This window comes from Pinus tabuliformis, chromosome 4_1, assembly GCF_031772625.1.
Source record: "Pinus tabuliformis cultivar Carrire ecotype Pingquan chromosome 4_1, CPIR1, whole genome shotgun sequence".
In the NCBI taxonomy this organism is placed as follows: domain Eukaryota; kingdom Viridiplantae; phylum Streptophyta; class Pinopsida; order Pinales; family Pinaceae; genus Pinus; species Pinus tabuliformis.
The window spans coordinates 338,733,053-338,743,126 of NC_142303.1; the positions used below are offsets into that span (position 1 = coordinate 338,733,053).

The following is a 10,074-nucleotide window of genomic DNA, read 5'->3' on the forward strand; positions in this document are numbered from 1 at the left end:
ATCAAGTCATGCTATGTTTATAATCCCATAATTTTGGGACATTGATGTAAAATTTGGAAACCCAATAAGATGGGTGATTGATGTAATCCTGAGAGTCATTGATGACAGGAAAAGTCTTGTACTCTCTTGAGTAGATTCAAAAGGTTCAATATATCCTAAGGGGGAGGATGGTCAGTATGCAGATCTCATGATTTATATTCAACATGATCAATAAGGGAAGTTCTTCATTCAACATGGTTTAGCCCTTTTCCCTTGATATCAAAGGGGTAGAGAAGACTTGGTGTTTGCATGTGTTTGTAGGTGGTTTCCAAACACCAAAGTGGTTGACATCAAGTCTAAAGGGGGAGATTGTTGGAATTATGTCTAAATTGTTATCCTTGATGGCAACCTACTTGATAAAGATATACTTGATGTTAACAATATGATATTGGAATAAAGTAAATAACAAAATGTTGGTACAAATGTTACAAATGATATAGATAGAGAAATGGAAGTTTAGTTACAGATGGATGACAAAAGTAAAGTTTGAGAAAATATATGCGGTTCCTGAGAAGAAGGTTTGCATACATACGCAAGTCCTGTGAGAAAAAGTGGTGTACATAATTTGAACCATGGAAATCTAGATTCCAGGGGTTATTACCATGGTATTTTCCCATAGTAATTGTTCTAACAACATTTATTTAATCCCATCAATGAATACTAACGACATTACCAAAGGATTTACCTAAGGTATTAGCTAAGGAAAAAGCTATATAAGGAGATGGAGATCAAGGAGTTGGGTGTGTAAGTGAATAGTCATTCATGTGTGATCTGATCTGAAACAAGTGTGCACCATGGAGCAAGGAGATAACTCAAATCCAGAAGATCCCAAAGTACATTAAACCTTAATGGTTAAACTTGACTGATTGGTTTATCTTTGAATATCAAATTATGAAAGATCTATTTGAATGTGTTTGAAGAGATTTGTGATTTAATAGTGAAAATTGCAGAAGTATGATTATGATTTGCAGTGAAAATCTGATTCAATAGTTCAAGATATGTACGCTATTTTTCCTCAGTAAGGTTTCATACATACAGGGATCTGGATCAACACAGTCGTGTATAGATCATGTGTTATTTTTATTCAGTATGTTGGTATATATACACGAGTGTTATGCATGGTAATCATGTAAACACACAAATATGTAATATGGAGGTTGCATATATGTACTAGGGTTTGAATTGATGCTTAATGATGACATTTGATGATGTCTATTCTATTTGATGTTGTCTGTTAATGATGTGTTGATAAACATGGTCTGTATCTGATAGTGTTGACTGGGTTGTTTTGATTGTGGATTGGAATATTGGTTATTGATGATGTTGCAAGATGTGGATCTATGATTAAGTTGCTACTATGATTAAGTATGTTAGTAATTGAGTGAGTGATGCAATGATTCAGTTTTTAGCATTAAATGATTTGAGATTTGTACGCACGTTGCATTTAGAGGAAACACGTACATACATGATTATGATTTAGAAGAGTCATGTGTAATTTTTGAAGTAAATTTGACTAGTGTTTTTTATGACTGCGGATTTCTTCCATGTTGATAATAGTGTGTCTACGATCTTGATTTATGACTAGTTATTCAGTGGATTGATTTATGGCTTGATTTAATAGTTCATTGTACATTGGTATGATATAACTAGGATGATTCAACATTTAGTGTTACAGTTTCCTCAGTGATTCAGTTGGTATTCAACAATGATTCAGTGATTGTATTCAGATTCATTGATTCAAAATTTAACTTGGTTTATTGGTTTGGGCTTATTGTTGATGTGGGTCTAGTGTGAAAATTTGATGAAAGGTGGCCTGCATGTTTTGATGATTGATTGATAGGTGGATCTAGTGTGAAACATTCTGAAACGTGGTCCATAAGGTGCTGAGGGCTGGAACCTTGAGTGAGGGGGTAGGATCTCCCTTCTAGTAGGAGACGATAAATGAGATTAAGGGGTTGTAGCTCCCTTCCAATTGGTGCTGGAGAACGAGTGGAGGTTGTAACCTCTTGTAGGTGGGTGCCTATGTGCTAGTAAGAGTCTGCACCAATACAAGATGTAATGAATTTTTTCTTTATAATAAAAGAAGAAGACAAAGACAATGACAATGATGGTTTTTTCCCACATTGGGTTTCCACCTAATATCATGGTGTTCTATGTGTGTTTCTTGTGTGTTGTAATTTATATATTATTTACTACATACTGGATGGTTAATGAATCAATAATGAAATGGTTAAAGTTAGCTCACTAATGGGAATCATGATAAATTAAGTAAATTGGGTATATGTTGTTTTCCTTCACTGTAGTTGCGTACACACGTTGTTTGCATAAAGAACAATAGCATACAAAATTCATAATATTAAATGAAAAGTCAAAGTGAATTAAAAATATTGACTCACCTCCCTCAATATTTTTCCTAACAATCAACAGGTGATTTTGTCCTCAACTTCAGCCAGATTTTCGGCTACAACTCAACTTCTAGATACAACATCTTATCATATTCTTTTATGATTAAACAAACAATACATCAAGGAAATATCTATGAAGTGTATTTGATCCTAGTTAGAGATTTAGATAGATATTTGAGACTTTTGTAATTAAAGTTTTCTAAAAACATGGTTATAATTTGTAAATGTTCTATAAAGATGATCATGAAAAAGTACCAAGGGTTCAATTTTTTAGGACAAATACAAATCTTTATGTATTGATATAAAATTTTGAGATTAATATATTTTGCTATAAGTAGTACTATATGTGCAGTGTTAGAGATTCATCTATGAATGATTTCATGTTTTTTTCTCTAATGTGTTTATTTTCTCCTTAGCCACACATTTGACCATTAATCTTTAGTATTTGGATAAAGATAGATGAATTGGAATTCTTATTGAATGCTCATATTAATGTTATCCAAATACTTATTCATTATTGATTCATTAACCTAAATGTCATTGCAGAAATCACAATGCTTTGTATATGATATTTATTTTCTATAATCTTCTACCATATCTCATTTGTTAACCTGTCAAAGAAATCATAATCTATCTTGCCTTTGTTTAGATATATACATATGACTTGTGACTAGTGGATATCTATTTCTATCAGAGACTCCATGCCCAATGGTCCCTTTTCTTTTCTTCCCAAACCAAATTCATTGCTATTAGAGTTAAAATATGGCCAATGAGCATATTAGTGACCTGCTACTGTAGTGACCTTGAGTAGCAGAGTTAAGGATAAAACACTCTCCAGATTGAAGGGTCAATATTCAATCCCAAAGCGATTTGAGGTAAGAGTTTTATCCCATAACCAAGAAAACCTTTGAGTGATAACAAACTTTAGGAATTATTTTCCCGATATCTACGATAAGGTTAGCTTTTTCCCAGGAAGAAAGCACAATTTTCATTAATAGATAAGAAAATTACATGTTGTATCTTCAACATGTATGAGATGCAGTCACTAGTGATAAGAACAATCATAGTTCAATATTTACAGATATCAGCATAATATTTACATAAATGAAAAAAAAACGGTATAAACATAGTCCATAATGTGTCGAGAGCAGTGAATAATCAAAAAGAAAAAAATGAAAGGAATGATCTTGTGGATCATTCCGAAGAGTTTCCATCCAATTCAATGAATGGAAGATGGTACGATAAGATTAGCTATACAAATGGGCTTATAATTATGAAACTATATATCTATATGTGTGTGTGTGTGTGGATGGATACTTAATTTAATCTATTTGGGAAATGATATTATTAGATCTTGTTTCCTTGGCTTTCATAAGAGGCTTTCTTCCTACTAGTTTTGAATTAGGACCTTTTCAATAGACCATAATTCAAACTCTTTATTGCCAACCATCCTTTGTAATCCTTCAACAAATTTGTTCTTATGATTACATAATGTTTCCCAAGTTGATATCTCTTGTTGTTTATCAATATCTAACTCTTTAGTTTGATCTTCTAGTTCTACGACTTTGATTTGAAAGCACTTGAGATTTTCAAACATTTGATTAGAGGGAGAATTAAATGAATCAAGGAAAAAAAGGCTTTGCTTTAGAATATAATCCAATTTGGATTTATATTCTTCAATATTATCCTAATATTGACTTTCCTTTTTCCCAAACTCCATTATCAGATCGACCTTTTCCTATTGAAGACTCTTTATTTATGAATCCTTGTTTGCATTTAGTTCCTATAATTCATTAACCTATAAAGAAAATATGTCTCTCTGATTATAAGAACCAAGCAAGTAAAAAAAATCAAAGTTGGTGCATTTATAAGTGGATTTGATATCATTACTCTCTTTGTCCTTAAAGTCTAATTTTGGGTATGTGTTATATTTTCTTCATAACTATCTCCATGTGTTACACATCTTTTTGTCATCGTTAGGGAAAGGAATGCCAATCTGGATCTATCACTATCTGATGAAGTGTTCCAAAGTATTCCCTTACAATGTTGGAAGCGAACAATCCCAAAGACAACAAAAATCCCGGATTACATTGCTTAAAAACCTATTTTCAAGCACTTGCGCTATTTTCCTAGTCATTTCCTGCACAAGTGTAGTTTTGACTATTATGGCTTGTGCAATCCTGTGCTCTGTCTTCCACTGAAAAGTGTGCAAATCTCTTAACGTGGGTAAAAATAAAAATTAAATTCTAGACGACTTGTTGGGGGAATATTTCTCAACCAAAAGGCCTCAAGCTCCTACATACCTGGGCCGCATCCCTTGGTTCATGAATCAAACTCCCTCTCTTTATGGATCTCATCCCTTGAGAAGAGGATCTCAAACCTCCTCCTCTTGGTGTATAAATTCAACACAAAATAGAGGGTAAGGTAGGAATTTTGAATGTAAACTTACACTGTCAAATTGAGATTGGAAGCTTGTCACTTTAGGGAGGATTGGAGACTATTGGAAGGAGGTTTGCAACATCAAGACTAAGGTTGTATTTCTCCTTCTTATTTAAGATTAATACAAGCAACTATTTCTTTCTTATTTCCACTTGTTATGATGCTCATTGTAAAGCTCAATCTTTTGCATAGTTTGTAATTGAGTATTGGATTCATGCTATGATATATTCTACATTGCAATTTCCATTTATATTGTGATTCAATCTTTATCTATGTTATGCTTTTATTCCTGGTTTGTTTCTTTTTATGCATATCTTATCTTGAAACAACAAGGAAAGGATTTTGAAAGCATCAAGAGATATCTACAAGCATTTCTTAGAAAGGTATGATATTATTGCACATTTCATACATCATATTTCAGTTATAGACTAACAAAAGTTTGCCATTACTTTTTTGTTTGTCTCTAGATATGTCTTCGAATATAGGGAGTTCATTCTTTTCTGCAAGAGTGATTTATCCACCATAACACCATGTGTTGTACATTGTGCTGGGCATATCCAGGGCATCGTGTGGGGGGGGGGGGTGTTTGAAGCCCCCTTGAATGTGGGTTTCCCCTGAGAAAAAAAATTATGTGGTGTTTTGCATCAATTTTGGCAATTTTCGGAACATGGTGGCTTTGCCCAGGGTATTGTAGTTTTGGTTAAGGATCTATGGTTGTATTCTAATCCATGGTAAATGGATTATCAATGTTACATGATATATATTGTATTGTAATATTGTAAAAAAAGAATATATTGAAAAACCTTGTTGGTTTTCTTGGTTTCGATTCCAGGATAAATTTTCTGTATTAATGTGTGTGTTTTCCATTACATCTTATTATTATTAAGAATTTGTTTGCAGTAATTAATTGTATAGGGGTAAAACCTACATCTAACAATTATTTAGTGTTATTTCCATCATTTGGACAGCTTGGAATAACAACAATCACATTTTATAAATCCTTAAGTTTGTGGATTTAGTTTTGACAATAATCTTCACAATTTTTTACTATGCATCCATCTAGCTCAAGAGTACTTGTAATGTTTCACATTGGATATTGATTGTATTAGTCTCTTAGCCACCATTTCCCTAGTTTTCCTATGTCATTCTATCATATCATTTGAGTTGAATTGATTTAAATATACTTTAAATGAAGTTGTTTTAGGACCTAATAGGTCATTTCCCACCTTTGATTTAGGATAAATAACCAAGACATTAAACATGTTTAAATGAAAATCAGGTTGGGACAAGAACCTTGGTGCTACAATCTTCTTAGGTTTTAACAATGTCATTTGTTCGCCTTCCTTGTATTGCCCTTAAGTTGTCACTATGTGTTGAGTAGAAATAGTTAAAGCTATCTCTTTTCCTTTAATAGGAATATATAATGTAGAAGTGGATGTTACAATTACAACGGGGCCATCCAACCATTTTTGTTGAATTTCACTTAATAGGCTATTGACCTATTTGGATATCCACCTTTGATTTTTCTTAACAAGATTTCCTCTGCAACATTGATTTACAATTTTTTCCCATTTTGATCATCTTTAGTAATTATTTTTGAAAAAATCCTCTTGTGAGAGGGTTCTTTAGCCACATTTTTTGGAGAAGATATACTTATCATGGTTTCAACACTCTATTTGGTAGCACTTAAAATAGGATTCACAATAGTTGCACTACAATCCAATCTTGTAACTCCAAAATTGGCTACTAAATGACATGTATCCTTCATTTCAACCTTCTTCTATTTTGGTTTTCCCTGTATAAGGATGTTATCTCTTTCTTCTATTCATGAATCCTTATTTTCTTGTGTTTCAAGAATAGGGTTGCTAAAAGGTTGATATATGGAAAACCCAATACATTTTCTAAGATTTGAAATAACATGACAAGGATCGTACTTCCAAGGAATTTTGTTTTGAAGCTTGACTATTACAACATTTTCTTCAAGAATATTGTGAGCACTTCTATTTTTGATAAAAAATATAAAAGGTTTCATAAGGTAAAGTAAGAATTTCCATCTTTCTTTTTTGTAAAACAATGAAAATTATCAACAAACAATCTTTGCATAGCAACTTCACAAGCAAATATATGATGATTAATGTAAGTTAGTATACAATAAGACTCACCTTCATAACCATATATACTTATTATGGTATGGTTTTTGTATGAAAACCATTCTCCTATATTAGTTTCCTTGCTTAATAGCAAAATCCTTTTATATTCCTATGGTTTCCTCAGGGGAAGTTGGTTTATTATAAAAAAATGAAGATTTATCAAAAAGCAAGTAGCACAATCCATGTAACTTCTGTTTGGTTTCTAAGATACAAAACATATGTCCATTTAATAACATTATTTTTTCCCCTCTTTATTATGTACATTTAGATTGAAACCATGATCTTGGAAAAAATTGAGATAGTTGAATAATCAAATGCCCAAGGTATGACTAATATTTAAATAAGGAAAAAGTGTCAATAGTACTTAGCTAAAAAAATGCATTGGAAACACATCTAGGAAAAAATATATATATATGTACAATATGCTATGATTTCTTGAAAACATATTAATATAACTTAATCCAATTCTTCATCATCATCGCAACCTAAACTAACTACTAATAATGGTATTATATGTTGAATGATAGGTTTTATATTGCTATATTTAAGTGGAAGGCTGACTTTAGGAACATTAGATAAATCAGCTAAAATATTCTCTAAAACTTCCAATTTCTCTTTCTCTTTCTTCTCATTTATATCCTTACCAGCATTGCAAAACCCTATCATCTTTCTCCTCATTTATATCCTTACCAGCATTACAAAACCCTAGCATCTTAGCTATAGTAGGAGGCGTTATTGCACAACAATTCCAGAACTATCATGAGATATTATGCATCTTGTTTGAGCGTTGTAAAGATTAGCCAAATGTAAAACTACTTTTGGGTCTTGATATGTCTAGGGTAATATACCTTTGCGTTAAACCAAAAATCCAAAACAAATATTCCTTACACCTGGTTGAATTTCTAATATACCTTTGCGTTAAACCAAAAATCCAAAACAAATATTCGTGACACCTTTGTTGAATTTCTTAGCTAGCTTTACTCCTAATTAAAGTTTTAGGCCACGAACAAGGAAGGAGCCCACGAGGACATAACATTGCGCAACGCGTTCACAAAAACGAAACTCTCCTCCATATAAATTCTTATAATGGCTTTTTTACAGCTGTACGTGGGATATATTTACACCGATAGGCCTTCCTATTGAATCACTACCTTCGTCTACACTTTCATTCTCCTATTGACATCTGTCAAGCATCCCTCTGAATTAATTCCTCCATGTTTCTTGGCTTTTTAAATTAATTCCTTTGAATTAGACCCTCTTCTTCCAATCACTTGTTCGGAAACATTCCAAGTGCCATTTCTAATTGCACAAAATCTTGGAATCTGTGGCTCTAGATGGGAACAATCTTACAGGCAGAATCTCCAAATCAATGGAACGACTTAAGAATCTGAGAAAGCTTTTTCTGGAGATAAATTCTCTCAGTGGCAGCATTTTGAGTGAGCTAGGAGATTTAGCAACTTGGAGGAACTGGACCTATCTACAAACAATCTCTCTGGCAAAATTGCAGCAGCTCTGAGAAAAATCCATTCTCTCCGACTCTTGAATCTCTCTCGCAATCATCTGAGAGGTGAAATTCTTGCAACCCCCGCAGCACGCTTCAATGCATCTTCATTTGCTTTCAATCCTTTGCTTTGTGGCATGCCTCTCAACACCACTTGCCAACATCGTCGTTATGAGCATCGCCATCATCGGCATGGAAAGCGGGCTATACTGTTAATCACCATAACTGTGGCATGCGGGGCACTGTTTCTTATTAGTGCCACAGCCTGCCTGGTGATTTGTCTTTTGAAAATGGAGCACAAGAGATGGCGACTGAGAGAAACCAGTGGTGAACAAGAGAATAAACTGATCATGTTCTACAACCCAATTTCTTACGCCAATGCTCTGGAAGCCACAGGGCATTTTGATGAAGAACATGTACTGAGCAGAACCAAGTATGGAATCGTGTTCAAGGCATGTTTGCAGGATGGAACAGTGCTATCAATCAGGAGATTAGCAGACGGACCAATCGAGGAGAGTGTCTTCAAACAAGAAGCAGAGGCTTTGGGAAAAGCGAAGCACAAGAATCTAACAATCTTGAGAGGATATTATGTGAACCAAGACGTGAAGCTACTGGTATACGATTACATGCCCAATGGAAACTTGGCAACTCTTTTGCAAGAAGCCTCTCATCAAGATGGCCATGTTCTCAATTGGCCCTTGAGGCATCTCATTGCTCTGGGAATAGCTTGAGGCCTGGCATTTATTCACACCAATGCACACCTGACCATTATCCATGGCGATGTGAAGCCAAACAATGTGCAATTCGACGCAGATTTTGAAGCCCATCTCTCAGATTTTGGCCTGGATAGAGTGGCAGCCATTCCAGCAGATCCCTCTTCATCTGCACCCACCCCTGCTGGCTCTCTAGGGTAAGTTTCTCCTGAAATAAATTTAACAGGGAAGATGAAAAAAGAATCTGATGTCTACAGCTTCAGAATTGTATTTTTGGAACTTCAGAATTGTATTGTTGGAACTTCTTACTGGTAGGAGGCCGGTCATGTTCACCCAGGACGAAGATATAGTGAAATGGGTGAAGAGACAGCTTCAAACAGGGCAGATTTCAGAGCTGTTTGATCCAAGCCTTCTGGAACTGGATCCAGAATCTTCAGAGTGGGAGGAGTTTCTGTTGGCAGTGAAAGTGGCTCTTCTGTGCACAGCCCCTGATCCTCTGGACATGCCATCCATGACAAAGGTGGTGTTCATGCTTGAAGGTCATCCAGGCCATCCATGACAGAGGTGGTGTTCATGCTGGAAGGTCATCCATGCTGAGGCGGTTTCTTGGTTTACAATAAATTAGATCCTCTCAATCCATGTTTCTTGGCTTTTTAAATTAATTCCTCTGAATTAGACCCTCTTCATCGACGCTGAGAGGTGGTTTCTTGTTTTTTTAAATTAGATCCTTTTCATCCATGCTGAGGCGGCAGCATAGATCCCTCATTGCACAGAAAGCCAGAGAAACCGGGCCTGCCAATGTCACTATTGAATATGGCTAGCATCGA

The 10,074-nt window shown here is 34.5% G+C and overlaps 1 pseudogene; it reads left to right on the forward strand.

Moving 5' to 3' along the window:
* Window positions 1-8,671: 8,671 nt before the first annotated feature.
* Window positions 8,672-9,806, forward strand: LOC149175660 (putative LRR receptor-like serine/threonine-protein kinase At4g36180 pseudogene; annotated as a pseudogene).
* Window positions 9,807-10,074: the final 268 nt, after the last annotated feature.